A 26923-nucleotide genomic window follows, 5' to 3' on the forward strand; every position below is an offset into this window, starting at 1 on the left:
TGCAAATATCAAGTTTATTAAAAGTGTTTATAATCTTAAAAACTTGATAAAATAATAACGCAAAATTCGCGAAAGAAAATAGCTTAAAATATTTCACTACGTAATGTTAAGAAAAGATGATAGTATAATATGATACAGTATCTGGAATATGATTTATAGAGTAATTATGTGTTTAATTGAATAATAACAAAAGTTCCAAGTTCAATATTATTTTGTTTAATAATATTTGGAGGAATCTATTAAAATACATTGTTTCAATTTATATATGTATATGCTTTCTATATATTACGTTTATCGCTTCAATATTTGATTTGCGATATTTTTACAAAGCAAAATAAAGATGGAAAGTTTGTTGGATAAACTAAATGTGGCACTGAAGTACTATGTACATTATATATTGTTGATCGATGACAGTGATAGCAGCCGCATACTGTGTTTCATTTTAACATCCCACTAGTATTTTACTATAATTCTGCCTGTGGCAAGTAGCGCATAATTCCGCTTTGTGATATTTGGATTTTACATAGCTATTTGACATGTCATTATCAAGAAATGTGCTAAACTGATTTCAAACATAATTAATATAAAATATGATTCTCATTGTACATATATGCATCTATAATAATATTACAATAATAATTCACCTATTATTTAATAAAATTAACGATAGTGGAATTAATTTTGAAATAGTAATTCTGATTGCGCTATTTCCTGATACAGACTCGTCACTTTTCTTTCTTCTTTTTTTTTACGCTCAGTTACTCTTCACACAATTTTCATCATAAATAACCATTGTAAACGAATTGCGCTCTATTTTCTACGATAGTTTCAAACGATTTGGTTGACACTCGGCGTGAAACAAGATCGGAAAACAGTTAGCAGACATAACTGGCGAAAGTTGATGACGCGAAGAACATTTAATGTAAGGAATCGGTCGTGGAAGCAAATATTTCGATGGAAGGGCACTATATATGGAATCGGAGCACGGGCCATTGGAATATCTATATCTCAGACTTAGCACGCTATGATCCTATAGTACATACACCATGTACATCGCGTTAACCACATATAGACGCATTTGCGAATGTATGTCTGTTACATACATAAATACAGGTGACCCGCGGTACTTGAATTGGACGGAGTCTCGAATAACACGGTAAAAAATTGCGACAATCTATTTTCAAGTTTTTTTTTTCTTAAATAATCCCTTGGAACCAAATGCCCAATTTTATATGGATCTGGAGTCTTGAATTGGACGGTTTTCAATAGCGCGAAACGTGATCTCCAAAGTTGTAGGTATTCTAAGTCTCAAATAACATTGTTCTCAATAACACGGAACCAATTAATCGTGTTATTCGAGAGTTACCTATAGTTATGTATCCGTACGTGCGCAGAATGTGAAAACTATCGTCAATCCCTTCAACTAAGGAACAAATGTAGAAACAGATATTTGTTCCTCTTTGTTGCGATAGCCTTCATCAAATTACAAACTATGCGAAAAGTTTCAGCGACTAACAATTAGGAATTTCACCAATCTTTAGTCTTTGAATTTAGTCTAGTCAGCTTGTTAGCGATCTGACGCAATGAAATACATTCATGGGTAGTTGAAGGTGTCGCTGATGAAATGCCATCGACATTGCAACACAAACAAAACTAGGAATTAGCGAAATGTATTTTCGTCCCCTTTCAACGCTGCTCTATCCGTGCCATTTCGCCGTGAAACTATCTATGACGCTTAATGTGAACGGTCTGGTCGCACCTGGTTTGCAGCATTCAGAATGTCGGTTCCATTGGTTACGTAGGAGAGAGACGGATTGAACGGATTCTGATAGAGCACGAGAAACGGCGGCGGGCAAGGGAGGAGGGCGCGAGAGAGGACAGAGAGATTGAGGACGTCGGGTCGCCATAGGGGGTCGCAGTATGTAGGCTAGTTGGTAAAGGCAAACGCGAACAATTTGCCGTAATAATCCGATAACTGATAATATTGGCAATTTGGCTGGGGACTAAACGGATCTCGCGGAGTGCCGCTGCGTGCGTTATCTCGATTATTGTTATTGTCCGTGATCGCGTTAGACGGGGAAGGGATTTTGAGCGGCTGTCGCAATTAAGTGTCCATCTGCGGACATCTTTCCGCTTTTCTTTCGTTTTATCATCTCTCTATTCTTTTTACGAAACAAAGCGAAAGAGGTTTTTAGAGTTTTGCAATATTTTACAAAAACTAGGAAATTGAATAAAATGTGACGAATAACATTTAAGAAATATTTTACCTCGTTCGGTGAACGTGTGAATTATGCTACGTCATTTAGGTATTTTGTTCCTTCCCAGTTACCATTTTCTATTTTACTTATTATGCGTCAGAGCTGCGCATCGTAAAATTCGATACTCTAATTCGGGCTTATTACTCCGAGGTACGATGAGCGAACTACGAAAACTAATGAAATTGCTGAATCAGCAATAATGAGAACTGCTTTGGCCGGGAACTGAATCGGTTGGGGCAATAACCGTGTCGATTTATATACTCGATTATTCGCTGGAAGCACTAGATATGCAATTGGGTTATTCGCTTTATGGCGTTACATATCATACTGTTCTTTAAAAAAAAAAAAAGACCAAAAACCATAACAAAACAATTACAAGAACGATAAAAGTAAAAGGAGAAGGAAAATATCGAGATTTAAGTGGTTAAAAATAATGAATGGACCACACAACCGCATGAAATAAATCGGATTTAATTTGATTCGATCCTTAAATGTAAAATCTACGTAATGCAAATGCGAGCTGTCGGTTCGCGGTGGAGTCAATCGGATCGGGAAAATTAACGAAACAAGTCGATCCGGGCGCTCGGACGGGGGTCCAAAATCCGCTTTGTGCAACGTGGAAAATCGCATTCCGAAATATCTCTCCCTGGTATATCGTCCTCGCCAATGTCTGTCCATCAGCGGAAACGGAACGAACCACGAACGCGCGATCATCTCGAGGAATCTCGACTCCGACGGCGCGGCGAGACGTGCCTTCGAAGTTCGCCGGAAGTGGTTTCGGGGTGATTGATTTCCCACATCGAATCGTCGGTGCACAGAGGTGGATTTAGAGGGAGGGACGAGAAAATGGGCCAGCGAGCGGTGTCGGGATCGAGATTCTGCGGGTTACCCGTGGAAAATCGTTGAATACGGTCGAGAATAACGAACCGACTGATTAATCGCGGCTGACGTTCATTAATCGACAACGACTTATACTACGTTAGTGCCGAATAAGATAAGGCGGACTGTGACAACTTTTTATCGTATATAAGCTCGTATATTTCATCACCAGGCGAGCGGGTGTATTCGAAATATCGATTGGGGTAGTATGCGTGCCAGCTATAATTCTCATGGATGTTTGTACTTCTGTAATATGGATTACAGGAATCTCCATGCGCAGATAAAATCTCATTAGAGCGAAGTCCGTCGGGCATACAAAGGCATAAGGCTGCCGCTCTGAAATTGATTTGTATTGAGCTATGCATATTAGCGCAGACACGCTGATTGACAATATAATTGAATATCGAGAAGGTGAAGTTTTTGGTTTCTCCCTCGATAGTAATGGAATTTACGATTTTTCACAAATATAGAGCGACAAAAATCGTGTGTTGAATATAATCGTGACAATCACTTAAGCAATTTAATTATGCTCTGGTATAAGTAGCCGCCGTTTCGACGTGATAATTTTATATTTAAAAAGATCTTATCTTTTCTAACCTGGGATATATTAATTATTCATTTAACTGATTAATTTATAAATAAAATGAATTAAAATATCAAATAAATTAAACTCTCATTACAGCTCATATTATAAATCATATTATAATATGAATAATGTAACTCTCGTTGCATATTTATAATATGATTTTAATTTATATAGCGATATTAGAAAATGATAATTGCATATATTTATTTATCTATAATTGATTCGATAATCTAAATCCAGTAGATATAATTTTGTTGCATTTTTGATCTGTATTATTAGTAGTTAATATTAGTAGAAATTGGTAGAAATGATATTGTTAGAATTTTATTAGAAATTGATTTGCATTACATTACTTTATTGAATTAATTCGGCTGTTTTACGCGATTTAATATTCTATATTTCCTGTCGAGAAAATATCAGAGTATCTCGCTAGAAGCAGCATGGATATATTGAGAGAAAATTTTAAAAACCGATAAGTTCTAAATTTAACGCTAGGAATCCGTTATTGTTGATCCACTAATCCATTCGATGAACTGTGCGATTGAATATTACAGAGAATACAAGTGAAGAACTTGATTAAGAAACCGATCTCTCAACAGTTTTAATTTTTTGATTGAGGAAACGTTATTCGCAAATATATATCAACTTTTCTGACACTCATTTATTTTATTTTTAGCGATATTACAGTCTAGATATAAATAATATTATATAACTCGTTATATAACTCGATCGCATATAGTATTACGGAACGCGCCACAGTTAACGGATGTCGATAATGATCGAGAAACGAATGTCATCAGTCGCAATAATCCTTCTTGGATGAAAGAAAACACTCTGTATGCTTTCGAATCAATTTATCGATGTCGTCTCGATATCAGTCCTTTCGTTCGCGTCGCGCCTCGGCTGTGCATCGTAGAACGAGAGAGTACCGAGTGGCAGGTAGCGAGTGCAACGGAATACCATCGTCGGGCCGATTCACCTGGCGCAGGCGCGCCGCACTCGTCCTCGTCCCACCCTCTGCGACCCCCGAGCCGCCCCTTGTCCCCGAGGGAGAGCCGACGGAGACGGCGGACTCGTTCGACGAAGACGAGTCGAGTTTCGGGTGCGGGGTCGACTGACAGCCGAACCGTGCTTCAGTCGGCCGGCGAACTCGCGTGCCGAGCCTTCGCGCGTCCGCTGACGTTACTCCCTCTTTCTCTCTCTCCCTCTGTCTCTCTTTTTCTCGTTCGTCCGCCCTTCGGTGCATCCGGCGCGTACTCGCGACATACCGGCGCGTCGACCGAACGTCGAGGACGTTCCGCCCCCGGATCCGTCGTCCTGTGCCGTCTCACGTCGCGGTCGTCCGGACGTTCGCGAGCCGGGAGTTCGTTTCCCTCGAGAGATGAAGAAGCCTCTGAGTGCTCCGTCCTGAGGTGAATCGTAGATCCTGACGGGTGAGCGAGCACCGTTCGCGAGCATAAGGATGTTTCTCCGCTGCGAAACGGGCGATTATCGCGGACGGATGATGACCTGACTCCGGAACTTGTCGGGTGAATAGTGCATGAAGTGGGATTCGAGGAAGTGAATGTGTAGTGCGCGCGCGATGTTCCGCTCGTCGAGCGGTGCTCGAAAATATCTCCGAGGACCCGACCGGTGGACGTAGCCGATCGAACGTCTGTACCGAACGTGAATGTTTCCGCGAGGCTCTCTTAAATTATTTACGCCGATGTAAGAAGTACCGGAATTCGTGCATTAGGCACCGCCGATACTTGCCAGGTATCGAAATAATACAATTCTTCTCAATATCTCGAGCGACATTTGATTGTTCGGCAATAACATATCGATGATTTGAAGAAGTACTATGAAAGATTAGGACAAAGCAATTTATCTGGGTTTATCAGGAAGCAGACAATTGGCAAGCTTTCGCGGAGAACATATCGTTGACCCAAGAGGACTAGAAAAACTGCTTATCGCGATCCACTAACAATAAGCTCCGTCACGTACGAGATTAAGCAAGCTCCCGGTCAGCAAGTCTAGGACGCAGTACGTGACGAGTCATCCGTGAAAACATATCAGTGAAATATCAGTGAAGCGGTGTATATCACGAACCACCAAGATTCGTCACGTATCGTATTGGTAAAATTCTTCCGCGACGATATCATTCGGGAAACGTATCGTTGATTCAAGAAACTCCGGCGAGACATCACTGAGGAGCTAGGAAGTGGAGCGGATCAGTGACGTCCTACGCCGACGACGCGAGACGGGGGTGATCGTTCGGCAAACGTATTCGCAACATATCCACGAGTCGCTGCTCTCTCTCTTTACAAGCGAGCAACATATCATCTCCGTTGTGTGAGAAATATAATATAGTGCCGCGCGAGTCTCGCGAGCTTTACGAGCGCGTGGGATCGATAGTCGCCCGCGATAGCCATCGTTTTCCGACGGCCTGCATTGTTTCGCTGGCCGGGGAAAAAAAATATGTCGTCTCCCGGTACGCGAGTACACGGCACCGTCACGCGGCCTAGCAAGTAGTACAAGCGGACATTAGTTCGCCCGATCCGACGTGCGACGCGATGCGACTCGACGAGTATCACAGACAAGATCGGCAGTTTTGCTAATAGTATACGATTTCGGTTCTTGTCGCATATCGGCGAGAGGGCCCGCTATCGATTGGAATTCAATTTTCGCCCTGTATAGTGCGGGCGAAACGTACGACTGAACGAGACCGTGAGGATCGAAGCTCGTTAATTAAAGGCCGACAGGAGTCGAGACGAGGAGCGCGAGCCACCAGGTAAATATTTCCCGAGGCCACATGCCGAGATCGCAATTTCGCGCTGCTCCATTTTTCTCCGTCTTCGTCACGATGACGGGAAAGAAGGAAAAAAGAAAAAGAGAGGGACCGAATGTTTTTCCGAGGTGTCGTTCCGCGTTAATTCGAGGAGCAGGAAGGGCGTGATTTTTCAAGAGCGAGCGGCAAGAAGTTGTTTTCATTTTCGACGTTACACGTCATCGTGCGTGTGGTGGATCGTATAAAATTCCTTCGCGGAGTCCTACGCGAAGGATACACTCCAATGCAAGACGATTCGTAAGGGCAGAAAGGGAGCGGGAGGCGGTGAGGATTGGGGGGGTGGGAAATCCCCTTTCGTTCTCTTCCGCGTACGAATTTCCGGCGACGTACGTTTACGGCTTCCGCGATCGTTTCGCTTCACACGAAATTGGATTATCGACCTACTGTAATAGTCCTTCAGCACCTTACTTGTCGGAGGACAAGGACATGTGCTCAGGATTGTCCTCCTTCCAATTATGTTTTCCACCAAGTTCGCGAAACATCCGGCGCGAAAGAATCGGATTTTCGCGACGAAGATCGAGCTGTGCGGCTTTCCTTGCCGAACCACGTTCTTTACCTTTGATCGTATATATATATTTTTTTATCGCGAAAGAGACTCTCTTTATTTTCCTTTGCGAATACATGATAAATTCCATTTCGTTTATCATTTATCACAGCAAAATAAATTTTTTCAACTAGTAACATTTTAAATTTATATCGCATAACACAATTTAATTTCCTTATTTTGGTTTCCAATTATTTATTAATTCGTAATTCGTTTTTCACACGCGCAATGGAAAATTTACGCGAAAAGAATATTTACTCGTCTGACTCGCGCAGAGCTACTGTGACACCTGCTTTCTATATTTTTCGCGCAATGTGCAATAAATAGCGTTTTGTTGATTGTGCGTGCTCTCGGAACGTGATCCCACCAATAATACCGTGACACAAATAATACCGTCGTTACCGCTCGAAAAACGGAATACAAATCGCCGGGATTTAGGGAGGGCACCGGGCATCGTGCGGAATTTATTAGTCGCGTCGGAACGTTTCCGTTCGCTTGTTCGTTAAAGAGCGCGCGAAATTGGCGGCCGGTCAATTTTATTAGACCGAACGACGCGGATTCGATTTGACGCTTTGTTGATACTCCTGGTGATATCCCTCGTTTTTACCTCTTTCACTTGTTTTTTTTTATATCGATACAATTGACTGACAGAGTGACATTCGATTGCCGGTCACGAACCGGTAATAGACGTGATCAGGATTTTACGGTCAGTAGCGATAAACCGACAAATCTTCCATGCCGTAACACGCCTATGAAGAACGGAGGTCAGGGTCGATATTATAGTCTAAAGTTTGACATCGTCGAGGGTTACATTTTAGGATTTGCCGTGTTAAATTGTCGATTGAGATTAAACTTGTAACAATTTTGTAAGCGGCATTGGATATTGCGAACAGGAATTTGCTAATATTCAGGAAGTATCGATCAATATATGTATATGAGAATTTACGCCGAAAGCTGGCTGCTCTCGGAGTTTTTTCCATCACGCGTCGCCGTTAATTGTCAAATGTGCTAGAATAGGGAAATTTCAGTAACGCGATATGATTTATCGCAAACCGTGATTTGCTTCCGATTTTTCATTTCAGTTCTATTCGCGACTCGAATATATAACTCGTGGGATACTGTGCTCCCCATACCGTTAAATAACAAAACGCGGTGGCAATTAATTTCGGCGGCATTTCGGTCGATATATCAATTTCAAATGTATTATACGCAGAAATGTTAAAGTAAGGCGCCGCTATATTTCTCCTCCCCGTTTGGCAACAATTTGGCACAAATTTGGCATAAACCACAATTAGGCTTTTCACTTCATTTTGAAGTACAATATTTTGGCCAACGTTGCACATGCCAATTTCAGCTTTTCTCTGCGTTGCTGGTTGCGTCGGCCGGTTAAACAAAACTGCGTGTTTTAATGGGATATCGATAATTGCAAATTTACCGCGCAATTTGGCAAAAGGCGAAACGCCGGTGTTAATTCGGCGACACGACGCGACGTCACTTGGTTAGCGTCGATGTGGAAGTAACGCGATCGATGATAAACGCGGGCCCCCTCGCGTCGAAATCCTGTCGAAAAGCTCGGCGGTGGAAAGGGGCGGGAGGGAGCTGCTGCTGCACAGCTATCTCGCCGCAATTTCGTACATTACCGGTCTTAATCGCAGGAAAGTTTACCCGGAAGCTTCCACGTTGCAGCTTAAGTTCGCGCGATATCGGCCGGATCGATTGGCACGCCACGTTGTTGTAACGATGACGCCTGTGTGATAAAGTCCCGATTGGTCGGAGAAACTCAAAGGCAAACTGTAATGAGGCTCGTCGGGGATTACTCGGTAAATCATGATCTCGAACGCGCGATCCTTTGACCTACCACCCGCCTGTAGTCGTCACTCGCTCGATGACATTGGTCAGAAGTCTGTGCTTTTGTTAGAAGAGTGATTTCAAAATTGAATGCCCCGTTAAGACTAATGAGAGATGATGAAGCATTTCGTGTCATATTGACACCGTATTTCACAGGTATTATTATAGACCAACATCGAGACCAACTTAATCAATTATTAACGGATTTCTTAAGAAAAATTGATTTTTTAATAAAAGTCTGTCTCTCTCGTTACTGTATATAAATATATAAATGTTAAATTTAATATATTTAAGAAAGCGAGAGAGAGGTACATATAAATATTACATGAATCCCAGCAATTACATTTGTAGATATTAAATTATAAATGATGCAATTATCTAGAAGTCTGTTAAATAAATTTTAGGTGTAGAAATAGTACAACAAAACCTTACTACTCTTGTAATTTAAAAGACGTAAAAATTTTACCTCGACATACATTCACGACTGTAAAATCAATATCGCAAGGCGCTAGTAGTAAAAGGTATTTTACGTTTAAATTGCAGTAGAAAGTAGTCACTTTCGTGCCGCTTATCTCTTGAAGTTGATGCATATGTGTTCTTATTATTATTTTTTCTTACTGTCAAGCAAAATATCGTCGTAATATATTGTGACATTAGAAAAATGGATTTTATTAATCTCAGCAATATTAAATCCTTCTATTCAACAGTTTTTCATCGTCACTGATTTGTTATTCGCTTTTTTAAATTCTGATCCTACGATAGGTTTTTCTACGATAATTAAGCACGCTCAGTCGAGATCAAAAGAGACGTTTAATTAAATATTTAATATTCTATTAGCGCGGTTTAATTTTTTTCGCTTCTTTTATTTAGACGTTGCCAGACATTATTCTTTAATTAATTACTACTTTTTAATTACTACTTATTTGAAATATTATGGATAATGTATATCTTTTCTCTTTCTACATTAACTTTAGCATCATCATTTTCCTTCACGTAATACATAAGGAGTAATGCTTACGTGCTTTCGTTCATGTGACTTTTATTGCATATTTATTATCGCACTATCTTTTTAGATCAATTATTCATTAATTTTTTTCCGCCTTTGTATAAAATTATCTACTGCAGCGATCTCACTTTATTTTATGGTACGTTTATTTTTCTAAACTGCTCGTTGAGCTATAGAGAGACACGAAAGTAAGTGTTCTTCGGGCTCTGTTTACGACTGTGCGAAGTTCTCGGCAGAGTCCGGCGGAATTATTCGGGCCAAGAAACCGGAACCGCGTTAGCACTCCGACGTTACTTGTTAACGGCGCAACTCGTAACTTCGGACAATTATTCAGTGGTGTAATTGGTCCGTGCCCGAGATCTTCGGGCCACGTAACTCCTGTAACTAAGAAACAGCTCTGGAGAATAGGTTGTTTTTGATCTCTCTACCAAGTTCGTACCGGTTACACCTATAATTCTTTTTAGTCTTTTTGTGAAGTCAATTAATAATATATATTGTTATCGTAATTTTTATCTCAAAGATTTACACAATTAACAAAAGTTTTTTTACTATGGAAGAAACACATTTTTCGGTCTTTTTGCTTCTTTTCCTAAAAATGTTTTATTTAAAAAATGTATATATACATAAAGCTTGCATGTAATGCTATTGTCGATATATATATTAATTTGCTATTTGTTTCGTTTTGATGATAGTTTTGAGGAAAATTAAAAATATATTTTTGATGAATTGTTAGAACCCGATTTAGATTATCTGCGCACTGCCTGTGATGCATTGTACAGTGGTGAAAGCAACGATTGATGTGTTTCATTCATTAACACCCGTTAATTAATCTGTCTCTGGCTCGACTTTTCGACTCGAATATGGCCGATTGTAAATGAAAATTGCCATCTCCATTAATCAAGGTGTGTCTATTGAGTGTTACTCCATTGTGATTGTCGTAGCGTGAATGCGATTATCATGTCTCTTGAAAGCGAGATAACATAAATATCGAATAGCCGATAATTTGTGAGAAAATTGAACTATCCATTTCTGCTTGATTGGTATTTCTACAAATAACTTTGCGTATACCAATATATTTTGAATCGTTCACAACCTAGCTTTTAGCGAATTCGGCAGTCGGAAGGTTTACAAATAAAAATCTAATATGTTTAAATATTCAACATTTACACATTTTTGAAATTTTGTTATCAAAATTGACGATTAATAATAATATTAATTCAACAATTGAAGAAGTTTTATTTTTTTTCTTTATTTTACAATGCCACACGTAGTAACATTGAAATAAATATTTACAGTAAAATTTAACAATATTTTTAGAAGAGGATATTTTTTGACATGTACATGTATATATATCTATATATACATATATATATTGAAAAGCAAATACAAATAGCTGCAAAGGATGTAGAGGAATGCATACGATATAAAATGCATTGATATTTTTTTGTCGATATCACTCTTTGCCTAAGGCATGAAAATGTTTTAATGTTGATATTTTAAACTATCGACCTGGGTCAAATGTCGTATCCAAATTCAATTTGTAATTAACAGTCGCTTGAACAAACTATTCTTCCACGTGAGTATTCTGTTTTCAACAAATCGAACACAATTTAATTCATTGCACTTAATCGCAGTCGTTCAATCTCTTTTCCGTCATTGCCGAGTTTGCACATCTTCGCGATTTGTTTTGTTATCGTCGGTATCGCAGCGCAGCGTTTCGTTATTATATTACTATCTCGCTATTAATTCAGCAACGGCTCGATGTTAGTATGATCTTTCTCGAAGAGGTGTGTTTAATTTAGCTCGCTTGAGTCGCAGCGAGGAGATTCTCGGCAATCACGCCCGATCATAAACCCGAGTAATCCTCGCAGAATTTAATTAGGACCACTTTCTCTTTGTCCGCCTTGTAACTACCTTGTAAGCGCCGGCGAGTAATTTTATTCAAGAATTCCGTCCGGCCATTCTTTTTCAAGTATCCGGGCCGTCCGTTTATTTTATCGTGCCAGCGAGATAAAGGGCAGGACGGGCACTTCGGAGAGGATCCCCGCGCGCGAAAGTTTATTAATTGCAAGCGAAGTAACGAACACTCGATCCCTTTTACGCGCGATTAATAAACGTTAAATGTTACCGATATAATAATATCTGTTATATTTTTTAAATTTTTCTATCGAAAGTAGGCGTATTCGATTTACGAATTTATTCCTGCCCTTCTTTTCTCTGTGCGATAAATCGGAGATTCCGCAGGGACTTGCTTTTGTTTCGCTCACGATATTTGCAACTCGTCGTCGTTTTTACACAGAAATCACGGCTGAATGCAAGTTGCACGGGATTCAACGATGCAAAATCTCGAAGAGAGATTGGATATTAAGGGAAAGGGGAATAGGAGGACATTCAGTCGCGACTGCCCGTTCTTTTTATGAGAAAATGCATGGATTACGGCTCGTAAGAAATACAAATTGTCTTAGATAAGGTCGTACCGCTCTGATCGTTCTGATTAATGTTCGGCTTTCTAGATACATGGCGGTGTACGTGAGCATGAACATGCAGCCGATTTAGAGGCGCTTTGGGTGCGATTACGAGCCGGCAAGGTAATGCTCTCTAGAGCAGCAATTTTTACGCCGCAAGCCGATAATTTTTCAGAAGTTAACACATAAGCGGTCAGATAAGAGGATAACGGTAAGAGTCGATTTTTCTGAGAGAGAATAATACTTTATTTTTATAATTTATACGTACTATAAAATCTGTTTTGATTTCATTTTTACTTTAGAGGCAGAAGAGAGGTATAAGTGAAAGAAAAAAATCTTTATTAAGAATAATAATTATATACGTTATTATCGCAATCAGTTACATCTATTAATCACATTGATAGATAATAAATACTTAGGCAAAGAAGATTATAAACAGTCGGATAGAAACTTAAGACGCTATATATTTCTGTCTCTCTTTCTATTATATTTATTATTTTCCGAAATTAATTAGGATAAAATATTAAGATGTGTGAATTATCTTATTGCAACACGTGCTGAATATCTAATGTCTATGCGCGTCGAATTAATGCGCACTTGTAAATATATGCCGGATTCGGTAGAATTCGAGGAATACGTATCCGTACGTGGGAAAATGTCGTGTTTGCTCCGCCTGATCAAATAGACGCGCGTGTCTGGCGAATAGCTCGTCCCATTTATCGTCTCTACTCAGCCTACTTCATCCTCCTCACGTAAATGCAACCTACACAGAATGCGTCGCGAGTGATTCAAGGAGCAACCGACACGGAAAGAATCGACAGAGCCGACTCTCTCGGAGCTCGGCTCGTCCATCTTCGAGCTTGTGTCTCGGTTTTGTTTTCCCTGCTATTATCATAAACCATGTCGGTTTTGTTCTTGACTCGTAAAATTTTTCCTAATGATTTTAATTCGTCCTGGAGCGACTTTAATAGCAGTTTATTTAAACATTAAGTCAGGAGGACGTTTATATCACGTGCGGCTATTAAAACGCACAGTATTTTATATTTTTCCGTCCCAAGAAGTTTAGCATATTTTATTATATTACTTTTGAACTTGACTTTGTAAACTTGTTTAAACTTATCTTTTTAAAATTTTCCTGTAGTATCAAAATCTGCGTTTATATAGACTGCACGAGGCAGTCAATTGTAGAAGGATGTTCTATTCTATTCTTGTATGTACACCGGCCAAATACGCCGTTCGCGATTATTTGGATCTGTTTGACTAATCTCTATTTTAACTCTCATCGTTTATATTGGGACGCAACAATTACGGGGTGTACAACACGAAAATCCCCAATGCATACGAGGTGCATTGTACGAGCACATGCACGTGTCTCGTGTCGTCGCGCCATTAACCTTTCGGGGCCAAGACTCCGGCATTTTGACCCGACATCCCGACATCCCGGCCCGGTTCGCATCGATATTTCACATGCTAAAGTCGAGTGTTTGTGAATCGCATTCCTCTTTTGCACCTCCTACGCAGTTTTAGTGAGCGATGCATCTTGTTACAAGCCTCTTACTGTAAATTGCTACATGGTTCCGTGTATAAATTTAAAAAAGTATACAAAGATATAATTGTTAAAAGTAACAGAAAATTATATCTTCAAAATAGTTTCTTATTTTAAAAAATTCTGAATTTATCGTCTTTTCTCCTACTTTATCGCGATTACATAAACAAAAAGAAAAATGACACAAGGATTTGATAAAAGCTTTTCGGAATAGTCATGTAAAATTATCGAGTCTAATGTCGATTCTAATATTCGTTTTTGTTTATTGAGAGAGAGTGAGCTTTTCTTAAATTTCATATATTTTCCGCGGCAAAATTTGTCTTGATTTATCACGACATGCCACGTAGTTTACCAGCATCCCGGCGAAGTATAGTTGCCATAGTCACGATCGCTTTATTATCTCGTGATTACGCGAGCAGAACTGCATTTGCATTCATTATCTCGATCAACCGCGGAATGGTGTCAGAACGCTCAAGCTCGGTTCTGTCTCGTTGACGTATCCAACCCGGCATTAAAGGATAATAGCATCGACACTTTTCCAGCTTTGCATAATCCATTCATATCTACACCGTAGGCAGGCACGTGAGGCGTGCCTCTCTAGCTTTGTAACGTCATACACTTCGGAATGACTTCGTCAACATTGGAAAATACGATCTGTAGACGACACCGTTGGGGAATATATAATTCTTCAAACTCGATTCGTTAAGACTTTATTCGTACCGATATAAATTCCAGCACAATTTCTCTATTTCAATACAAGAAAATGTAGCGATGATCTGAATACAAAGTATTTACTCGATATTTCGCTATTCTTGGTAAACCTGGTTTCAGAGATATAATTAACAAAATTATTTACGAATAAAACTCTATTTTTAATATTAAAGTAAAAATTTAGACAAATGTTCGTTATTACGCATGTTATTGACACGTTCGCAGATTATTAGCAGATTCTAATCGGCGGCTGAAGATGAAGCGTTGTTTTTGGTCGTCGCTAACGTCAGCGATAAAATATCGTCAATTACTATCGAATCGCAGTTTCCGCGTACAAGTCTTTCGCATCGCCGCATCGCGGTCGTATGAAATAAATTATCTTTTTTTTTCCGCCGCGCGCAATTTCGGATTTTTTTTTCCGCGTTGAGCGTTCCCGCGAGCGCACTAACTTTGTAGGGCGGCCGGACGGCAATTTTTCAGCGGACGAAACGAGCCGCGCGAACCGGCAGTTTATTACGGCCGTAGCGTGATTTCGAAACTGCCGCATCGATGACGGCGAACGGCGGCGCGCGAATTTCCGGCGGGTTAAAGTACCGTAAAAAGGGATCGTGAAGTCGGGAAAGCGCGCGTAAATACGTTGACCGCACCCGAAAAATTATTTCTTCGATATACATATATTCGCGGGCGTTGCGGAATTTGGGGATAAAGCGTGAAATAAAATCTAGAAACTAAAATATATGAGAAGAATAATATCCGTGTGGAATGGGTACATTTTGGGATAATGAAATTTCATTACGCGCCGACTCGCTTTTGTCACAGTGGAGATCGTGATTTTTTCCCGACTTTTGCGTGTCCGTCGTTTTAGCCCCCTCGACATTTTTGGGGAAGAGCGATATACCCGGCCGGGTGACATATTTCGGAATTTTCAGTTCACATTGCACTTTTCTAATGTCGGAAATTGTAATCTTTGTGGGGCTTTGTACGCTTTCACACTGACGAGTCCGACGGCTATCAGAAAAATTCCATGCCTCTCGCGCTATGCGCGCGTGAATATTTCACGAGATTCCCTGACTTTACCGCCGGGGCTTCATGGTTCATCGTCGAGCCCGAAAATAGTACCTGTCGGTCGTTCGAAACGGTATTGTCGGCGAAACGATCGAACAGGTCACTCGAAGAGCCCTTTTATACCGCATCGTACGATCACCGACGGAACGGAGAAGAGGAGAGCCCGATCGAGACTCTGCGAACTTCTCTGGTTCAAGTCTGCGGAGCCAATCTTCGTCCTTTCTCAGAACGGAGCAAAGGAAGAGATTGTCGGGACGAAGATAGCGGAAGGCAGGGAAAGGAGGATTGGGGAAAGAAAGGAGATTACCTCGTGTAAAATCGCGACGGCGACTTTTCGTTCGCGAAACAGCCGTGGACAAGTCAACGAGTTCCTTCCTCTTCCTTTCATCGCCGGTAATTCCACCAGGCGAGACTCTTCTCGTATAACTACCTGCTCTACTATCAGACAAAGAAGCTGTCGATGACGGATCTTCAACCGTGGGAGGGCAACGCGTCCGTTCACAAATAATACACTGCGGTTTATCCGAGTTTGATCGCGCGATAACATCCGAAAAGCATCCAATCCTTTTTCACGGTTTTTGAGTTACGTCAATAGCGTTCATATATGGGGCGCAAAAATGGACATTAAGGATGTTGAAAGAATCTTACAAGTGTAATCTTTTAATCACGAAAATAATCGTCGTTGCGTCATTGCAAATAGCGTCAATGACGATACAATTACGGTTTATTATTTATACCTGAATCAAAGCAATGTATTTTGATATTATTCTTAACAGTCTTCTTATTAAAAAAAAAATTTGCTTTACGTTCATTTTAACGGTAATATTGAGATAAAAACTACCAGGAGTAGTATTACACCTCATCGTGCATTTATTTAAACATTTTTCATTGTTTTCGCAAATCCGTATTAGAATGCTCCACGAATAATTTGCATCTAAGAATCAAATAAGAACAGAAGCTTGTTTGCGGCAAATTTTGCGTGCCTCGCTGAACGACAGTTCTCCGGTGAAAAAGGTGACGGTAAAGTTTGTACCCCGCGCGCGGCAGAGAGAGAGAGAGAAAGAGAGAGAGAGCCGGAGCCGATAGTAAACCAAATTAAAGACCCCGCGCGAGAGCGGTAAAGCAATTTCGTAGTCCCGCACGGGAAGCTCTTCGTGAGGCGTTTCCACGTCACCGAGCGCGAATAGCGAGCGAGAGAGTAATGGTGAGAGTCGAAACCCAAGTAGGATACAGGACGCGGGATCTATTTTCCGCGAACGGCCGTAGTGAAATCCTCGCTTTTGCCCGTGCGCGTTCTTGCATTTTGTTACTGAAAGGATTTCTCTTGATGATCTGGCAAAGTTCTCGTTTTCCCGTCTCCTTCCTTCGCAAACAGAAACCACGATTATTTTGTCATTCATCAAGACTATATTTATTTGTAGAAACGGAGCCTGTTAATTTGTGCATCCTCGTGCGTTTAGAATTTTAGAACGTTTAAGACTTAATTTACCGAGAAGTAGTCCTTTAATTTTAACATTACTGTCTTTAAGATTCTCTCTCTCTCTCTCTCTCTCTCTCTCTCTCTCTCTCTTTCTCTCTCTCTCTCTCCTCCAGAAAAAGCGAGAAAACATTTAATATAAATAGAATATTATTGAACGATTGAAATTAACATCGAGAATTAAAGATACATATTTCATTAGATCTCGTTTTATTTTTTTTTACTGAAGTAAAATCAATTTTTATTATATGGAGGGATTTATAAATGAAAATAAGTGATGCCCCCCCCCCCGCGACACTCCATATACACGTCAATACGATCATTCTTCGTTAAAGTGAACGCCGACGCGCAAGTCGTCTCTGTTATTAGAAACGCCATTATTAGAAACGTCCGCGGGTGTAAAATACATTATGTGGAGCGCAATAATATGAAGCGCATCAGAAACATAGGGCATAACGATAAATCGCAACGAGATGCAACGAGGCGCAGTGATGCTCCCCCCATTCTTTTGTCGCTAATATTCCATCGAATATTATCTGTGCGAGATCGAGAGCATTGGTTTAAAAAACATTTGCTCCGCGGTGCGGAACGAATTATTACGGAATGGAAATTTCACGAGATTTGCATTACATTGAGTGCATGCTCGAGCAGATCGCATCACGCGATATCAATTATAAAAACAGCACGCGGAATATATATCGCGCGCGCGAAGTACAGCGTGATTTGTGCTACCGCGTCGTCGAACTAACGTTTCGAATGACGCCTCGATTTTACTCGAAAAAGCAAATGCCTTGGGAAATCTCGGAACTGCGAAGCAATGTGCCGTTTAATGTGTGTAATTTTTTCGAGAGATTTTTATTATTTAAACCGGAATTGCGCGTTCTCTCTCTCTCTCTCTCTCTCTCTCTCTCTCTCTCTCTCTCTCTCTCTCTCTCTTACGATAGTTTGAAAGATATTTGGACTGTACTTGTCGGACAATTTAATCTCAATCAACCGACTCTGTTTCATGATATAAAATTACCGGAGAACTGTTTAACGGTGCGCTATACATTATACTTTTTTTTCTCCAATAATTGCGATGCAATTGTCATCTGTATTAATCAGCTCTTACAATATTTAGGTTTTAATTAGTAGGACGATCGTCGTCAATATGTTTTTTTTTTTCTGAAAAATAGAAGTGTAGCTTTCCAATAAAAATCTATAAATGCATAACGCCACCGGACCCGTCTAAATTCGAAACAGGTCAAAGAAAATAGGTCGATCACGATAATAACGATTTTGATGTCATGATATTCTGAGAAAAGTGCTAACTTTTTATGCATTTAAACTTTCAATTTTAATCTAGACAAAAGCTAAAATAATTATACTCCTATATATATTTTAATAACGTATACTTTTTAAGGACAGATGAATTATTATACTATTATTTATTTTATTTTTTATCGCGGTATAAGAAGAAAAGTGTTAGATATTTGATACGAAACGCGACTTCGCGAAAGTTAATTTATCCTAGGAAGAAGATATTTTTTCCAGACGTGTGACTTTCTCAAACTGGTCGACGTTATTGTCTGACGAACGAGATCGAAATCTCGGCTGTGGCCGTTACAACTCGTTCGAGCCTTACATACTGCGCGCTCGTCGTTCGATGCACCGAAAGCTCGTAAAGACTTTGAAACTCGTTTCGCTGGTGATTCGACGTAGGTCAAGTCACCCTCTCGTACGGCGCGGCGGGTTTAACGCACGGCATTAAGTATCCGCCTACGACGCGGCGCGAGCTAAGGAACACTCGCCTTCGCTAATTCTATCAGCCGCACACGCGACGCGCGTATCGCCCAGCGCCTTCCCCCGCGAGGATAACGTGCCGTTTTATCATCCGCCTTCATGCTGCCTTTTGTACGTTTCACGCAATCGTAAAGTACAGCTTGGCCGGATCGATATTTCTACCGTATTCTACAATTTGAAAAAAAATTGCATTAGCTGGACTCAGCTCTTCGCATGTTCTTATATCACGTTAAAATTCTATATATTTCTCTGAAACTAATTAATTAAAATATATATCCCGAAAACATCGTAAACTCTTTATTTTCGTAGAACTTCGTAAAGAACACATTGCGATATAGATATATTGTTTCGCAGGGACATTTACATTTCCCGGCTAATATTAGCATGAATTTCATTGTATGGAATGTGTTGTGAATGAGCGAATTATTGTTTTATTCATTATTTTAAAAACTATATGTTTATAAGTTATATATTTAATTAATTCTAATAATTGTATATTTATCTTTATAAGTAGCATTCATCAAATTTTCTAAAATGGTATATGTGAAAAAATTGATTATTAGGCTGAAAAGTTAAAATAAGAATGGGGTATCTAATATACTTGATTCTTACATTTTTATTTATTATTTGCCATTGAACGCATAATTGTTCAAAGTTATTTTACGGCTCGAAAAATTAGATAGCCTGCTCATCTATTCTTCTCTCTTCCACAATGCTTTCCTCGTCCGCAGTTTTTTGATTACCATTATAGGAAAGGCTTTATTAAGTTTTCAGTCTCGGGGAAAGAACACGTGCCCGTCCATCACGTCTGTCGTTGCCTCGCGGATCGACTTTTAAATTGCGGCGTGAAAAAGGGCGACGGGAAGAAAGTGGTGTAGGTAATTACAGAAATTATTGCGGCACGTGATGATACAAGTTGATTCGCGATGACGCGCGGATCACAAGAGGCCACGAAAGTTTTGCGTTGCGGAAATTTTGTGACGTCCCTTACATTGATCCCCGCTTGCGTGTGTACGTTACTTGCGTAAATCGTTCGTTCATGTAAATTTCCGCTCGATTTTAGCCGAGATTCGGCCCGCCCGACGATTTTCCGGAAATCTTTCCCGCATCAAAATTCATGAAGCTTGTCCCTGCGGAACGTTTGGACAGATTGCGAATCATTCGAATGCAGATATGCGAACTTTTCTCAGTTTCGGGCTGTAATCCTTTCCTATATGTATTTTTTTAATCCTCTCGCTGTTTCGTCGCACTTATTCTATATTAAAACAGAATGTGTGGAGTTTTAATAAAAATAAAAATATTGCAATGTACGTAATGCAATATTTTTTAAAATGTTATTTTATTGTACTACTATTACACACGATTTTTTAATATGTGTAAATATGTGGAGATAGAATTTAACCATGTGTTTTATAATAGTCAAAATGGCAATTTCGAAAATTTATTTAATTGATCGACAGCATTGTTTTCTCTTTCTCTTTTCCTCCTTTTTCTCATTCTCCTATACAAAATTAATTTAATAAATACGATATAACAAGTTAATAAATTCCTGTTATTATTTCTGACACGAATTCTGAAACGCCCGTTGTTCTTTGCCTAACACTCTGCTAGAGTCTCGCTTTGTGCGTGTAATACTTTTTGAATCGATAATGTTTCTCAGAGAGATCACGCACCGATGATATGCCACATATATCCGCCCTACTCGCTGTGTTCACTGTGTTCGCGGTGTTCGCCTATACCCGGAGGCGACTATCGCCGAGGAGAAACCTTTATTAAGTCTTCAACTTCGCGAGACGCGTGTCTGTCCGTCAGAGCGAAATTGAGTTGCCGCAGATCGTCCTTCGGCTGACACATCGACGAATACAGGGCTCGGTGTAATGAGAAGTCGAGGTGCCGTGCGTTTAGTGCCTTTGTTTTAACCTCTTCTGACCTGGCTATATCCAGTCTTGAAAAATTATGTAAGACTATCGTCTGAGTTTGTTTGTGGACTGTTCGATCAACTTCTAGAGCGCAATTTTTATTAGAAATCATACCTTTTCAAGATTGCAATTTTCAAAGTTATGTAGCATTTCCTATTATTATTGGGTATTACGCATTCTTTGGCAATTTAAAGTTTATGTTGTCATCACAGGAAATCTTTTTTAAATATTTGATATTAGATATGTTTATTCTAAATATTAGATTTAATATAAAAAATTTTTAGTATAATAAAACTAATAAATTAAATATAATAAATATAATAAAATCTTCTAATATATATTTCCTCGCTAAATACAATTTTATATCCATCGATTTAAATTAATCTATATGAATTAACTATATGAATTGGTCAATGTGTATGAAATTAATTCTGTAAAGATTCATTCACGTTAAAGAATTTAACATTAACTTGAGTACGGTTTGTGTCGTTTCTCCAGAATCGTTCTAAATTGTCGAATAAATCAACTAATACAAAAGATGTAAGTTATATATTTAAAATATGGAAAATAGTAATAAACAAGAATATATGTATAATTGATCAGATTCAGAATTCTATTTGACGACTATCAATTAGGGGTAAATTTGTGCTCGATTTCCGTCATTTGCACAGTGCGGACGGTTTATGCCGCTAATCACGTGCCATTCTATGGGATATTTCACAGTTCATGTCTCAAACGTGATTTTTCGCAACGCTGGCGGAAACATGTTCGACGAACTTTATTGCACGGCCATTTATTTTTTCTCGCAACAATACAATTGTAAAATAGTCACGTATTACTGAATATTTTTATACGATTAAAAGTGTCACTCTGGAGCAAGTGTTGTGAATGAAAGAGCAATAAATGGCTTTGACAGTTGAATCGCTTTAATAGAATTTTAATGCTTTTTCTCTCATTCACTACAAAAATAGTATGCGACATGTAAACATATTCGAGATGGTATAAACAAATTACTGAACGTACAGTAATGTAGTTAAAAATATGTAAGTTTTTAATGTTATTAAATTCTCTTTATTGATGAATTTTTCATTAAATGCTGACGTTGCTGTCTAGTAACAAATTGCTAAAGCTTTGCTTGTCGATCACCTCGAAAAGTGAAATAAAATCAAAAGCTATTTCAGCTGTTATAATATCTTTGAATGTTGTCGGAACCAGGAGCAGTGATAATACATTTCCTGGTTACTTTATTGCCACGGATATGAATCGAATTTCCATAACACGTTGGCAAATTACGAAATAATCCCGGATATAGGCAGAATCAAACTCTCGCAAGCGTGTGCGATTGTAAAAAAATTTCTCATTACCTTGGGGCTGCGTTCCAGAACGTTATGCTGGAAAGGATATCGCTTCATGTACACTGTTAAATTCATAGAGTTAAATTAAACTCAATTTTGAGTAATTTTTAACTATTCCATAGGTCGCCACTGCTCCTACTCAATATGTAGTTAATAACTTAACTAAAACAATGTTAATTTGACTAAACCAATAGAGTTAAAATAATCCTATTTTGTTTCAAACTAATAAATTTTGACGCACATGGTAGTTAAAAATAACAATATAAATCTAACTCGTGGTATTGGTTTAAATTTCATCCTCTAACCTTTAACAGTGTAGTAATCATGAAATAATCATGGAATAAAAATCGCTAGATCTTCCCTTTTATTTTAATAGCGCGTTGGGAACACTGTAGTACTTGTCATAATTCTTGAGCTTTTTCTTTGGACACGGGAAATTTTTGCGAACCGACGAGGGTAGACACGCGGTCGCGAAAGAATGGGGGGGGAAAAATAGCAAGCGGGAAAGAAGACCGAGAGTCGCCGGGAATACATTTCCCGGTTGTCTGCAGGTCCTCGAGGCAAAGGGCATCTTCGGACAAGCGAAGCATTTTTAATCTTCAAAAGCAAACATACAGGAGAGAGTGGTGGAGCACGGAAGAAAGTGGCAAAGTTCTGTCGCAAAGTTTTGTGGAAGTTATTCAGCTTGGTAAAGTGTCGCAGACTGCGAGCTTGAGAACCGAATACTTTATTCACGATTGTTGAACGAATGGTGCATTACATGGGACTATACGTCGTATAAGATATTGTTCGTATAACGATTATAAATATTGCACGATATTGCACTGCACCATATTTATGTACAGTGGATGGACAATGCAGCTGGACTGCGACTGGAGACTAACCGATTCGAAATCTCGTTATTCTCGTTAATCTCGATAATTCGAATTAAAACGGTAAGCTGTAATCGGGCAAAGTGCGCATTGTACAATATATTAACGCGTTAAAGGAAAATACAGTTTGCACCGCCGTGACATTGGTTGAATAACGAACCGGTAGGTTAATAATGACAGACAGTTTTCCCTGGTAAGAGAATTAATAATTCAAAATGAGATATTTCATTTTGGCCCCGGGCATTTTTACTTAGCTTTGCTGAAACAAAGTATCTCGTAGTTTGAAATAATTATGTTTTTGCCAGAGATCCCTTTTTCCCATTCACTGCATTTTATTCTATGTGAAAATGAGATAAATTTGCGGAGAATTAAGCATTCTTCTATTATATAAAAATATGAGGGAATGCATTATTAGAGTAAGACTGCAGTATAACATTATTGTTAGCTAAATACATATACAATTACGAAAAAGTATCTTACAATCATTTGGAAGTATACTCGATACGCATCTATGCACATACGTACGTTATTTAAATATTTATAAGTGCATGTTTGATCATTCTATTTATGTTTGAATTATTAAAGGAAAGATAAGGCTTACTCTTTCTCTTTCTGTATCTATCTATCTGTTTCTCTTCTCTGTCTATCTTTCTTCATCTTTACCAAAGATACAACTTAAAAGAAAAAAACATACTGTATTCTCTTCGCCGTTCTTTTTGTTGGAAAAATCAATTTTAATCGGAAAGCGCGGGAAGTAAAAATTTACGAACGAATCCTCGTATCTTGTAGTGAAAAAGGCACCGGTATGCACCAACGATTTACTTGGTTTTATTGCGGACTCTGCCATTTATTTCGATCCAGCTTTCGCCTCGCTGTTGGGAGCTTTTGAGCGTCCACGGAACGAATAGTCCGCGGTAAAAGTGCTTAAACTCACCCCCCCCCCCTAAAGTGTGCAGAGAATTAAAGGCCAAATAATTTTTAAGCGACAAATTCAACAAAAATATTTAGAATTGATATTTTGATCAAAATTAAGAAATTCTTTGGCAAAATCCAGATAAAATTTTCCATAAAATAACATAATTAAATTATCGAAGAATAAATAATGGATTTTTCATTTTTATACAAATATAAATATATTGTTCATTATGCAAATATAAAATATAAACGTTGTAAAAAAAGAACGGAGCAACCGACAAGTTTTTGAAAAACATGCATAATAACGTGGATGATATAGTGCATCTAATTAATCAGCCTTCCCTTGTTTTTAAAAATGGGCATTGTGTTCTGGATGCCATGCCTCGTTCGCCGTAACGTCAGCGATGTAAAACAGTTTTTTATTTAGAATTTATTATTTGGCCTGGTCGCTAGGCTTCTCCGATAACTCGCACGCGAACCCCTTAGGTGGGTGAAGTTTCCTTCAGGCATATTACCTGAACAAGCTAAATCAAAGTTCTTTATGACTCGCCACGTTCGGTCGATGAAATAACATCTTTCTACACGAAAATTTTCGTTGGAAGAGATGAGAGATTCTTATCCAATCCTGCGTTTAATTGCGCAATGTCTGACTATACTGAGCGATAACTACTACCGTGTATAAATCCTATAGACTTTCAGTTTGATTAGATTTTAGAGTTATTCAATTTCGCAGAAATTGAAATTATTTTTATTCAATTTTCTTTAAATGTTAAATTAAATTTAATATGACTAAACTAAATAAATTTGTTTATTTAATTGATATCTGAATTACACATTGAAAGAATAGATGTTTGCAAATTGCAGTTTTTCGCGTTGTAATAATTTTACGCGTTGTCGTATAATCAATAAGCAATATTGTTAAGTCCATGCAGGCTTGACTATGAGGCGCTTGATATCCGCACGAATGTTAATTAACCCACCTTAGCTGTATATGTTAGCAGGATGTTGCCTTGTCGCTCATTTTGCCTCTATATTGCCACGTCGCTCGTCTTGCTTCATATTGCTGAACTCAAAGCGGCAACTAATCCTGGTAACAGTACAGACCATCAATATTACTTAATAATATTCGATCATGTAAGCAGTGCTCTTATTACATAACGAACGACAATTATTACCAGCGATATAGTTGTCATCGAATAATTACCAATTAAATACAATAATTAATCGACGATAAAAATAACAATTTATTTATACCGCATTATCTTGTTGAACATAACAGCCAATTATTATTTAACTGTTTATTCCAATATTGGCAAAAGACCCGCGTCAATCGACATACAGTGTATCGAGCAACGTCTGGTTTTAAAGTCGCGCTACACATTTCTTTACGTCGGCCAACTTTTCGCATAAAGATACATCCTGCAGCGTGAAATGTACGTGTGCGGCACGAGTAACCGACTTATACCGCCGAGTATAGTATTTCCACCGCCCCGCCGCCCCACCGTGTTCCGCGTCACTATTTATTGCATTCTCTCGCGGGAACGCGATAAGTATTACTCCTATACTTAAGATCGATCGCGGCCATCCACAACGTGTGTACACATTCCTCTTTCACTTTTCCACTTTTCTCGCGCCTTTTTCGCTCTTCACTTCAACTAGTTCTTTCGCGCCTCGCCGCAGCTCTCCAGATGACGAGCTACCTCTGATCGCCCGTACATCGATCGGTTTTTTTTTTCCCCACTCACTGTCTCTGCCGCGATTCCGTCATATGTATGCCGTAACGCCGTGACCTATCCCACGGAAATCGATACGTTATGCCCGAGGATATCGAACTCTTTTGCGAGCTATAGTCACATCGTTGACTCCGTCGCCTGGTATAAATGCTGCATAGAGCGCGGATTTTGATGGAAACAATCGGCCGACTCTCTCTTTTTATCTGTCTTCCTCTGCCTCTTTCTCTCTGTCACCTTTTCTCTCTTCCTCTCGCTCCCGGCGGTAAACGTCGCGATTTGAATCAGATTTAAATGTGGTGTAGATAAATGAGGAAAAATCCGAAGTGACTAAAACGGGGGAGGGAAAGCAAATGTTCTCAGGCTAGTTACTTTTACATGCATAATTCATGTACATGCATTTCCTCTGTTCACGTGTTCCACTAAATGTAGAATGGCAAGTGGTATGAGGCACAAACAACGCTCATACACACGTTTTTATTAAATAACGTAACCAAGATCGGTAATTGCCGCATTAATAAAATTAGATCGTCGACGTTAATAAAGCCCGTAATTATCATAATTTTATATTAAATTACAGTTTTTATTGTGATACATGCCATTATCGTATTCATTACACTGTCCTTTGCTTCTCATTAAATTTATTCTCATTTAATATCAATAAATGACACAAAATTATTGTATTCGAATACTTGCTCTCCAACCATTTATTTACGATGTTACGTGCGAACGCCTGCATGGTTTTCGTATAACATTTTGATATATTTTCAATCCGTTTGAAGGAGCTTGAACCTTCGAAATGCGGTGTGTTCTTCGCAAATGTATCTGTCGAATGTTCCCCTCGCAATCGAATATTCGGCGCAGCATTGGTTTCCACATTCGGCGTGCAAATCTCGGATCCATAATCCAAGAGTCGAGTCATTGTCGACACCACGGTGCGACGTCGTGCAATGTTCTTTCAAAAATCGTGCGCGAGATAACTTTGTCGTTATCGGAGAAAACTGTCGCAGCGTAATTCGCGCTGTTTCACCCCGTCGATCTTCACGATTTGCCCTCCACGACTTCGTTTCTTTACCGCGGCCGGAAAACACGCGTGACATTGCGTCTTCCATCCTCTCCATTGAGAAAAAGGCTCCAG

The 26923-nt window shown here is 39.2% G+C and overlaps 1 protein-coding gene across 1 annotated transcript in view; it reads left to right on the forward strand.

The window, feature by feature from the left end:
* Nucleotides 1-4833: 4833 nt before the first annotated feature.
* Nucleotides 4834-26923, forward strand: part of LOC139773410 (uncharacterized) — a 511404-nt gene continuing 489314 nt past the window's right edge. Inside the window, exon 1 of the mRNA XM_071707844.1 lies at nucleotides 4834-6493. The gene's annotated coding sequence lies outside the window, so the exon portion shown is untranslated. The remainder of the gene's footprint in view (nucleotides 6494-26923) is intronic.

This window comes from Temnothorax nylanderi, unplaced genomic scaffold (assembly GCF_030848795.1).
Source record: "Temnothorax nylanderi isolate EJ_2023f unplaced genomic scaffold, tnyl_v1.0 TNYL_tig0061_pilon, whole genome shotgun sequence".
NCBI classification, from domain to species: Eukaryota; Metazoa; Arthropoda; class Insecta; order Hymenoptera; family Formicidae; genus Temnothorax; species Temnothorax nylanderi.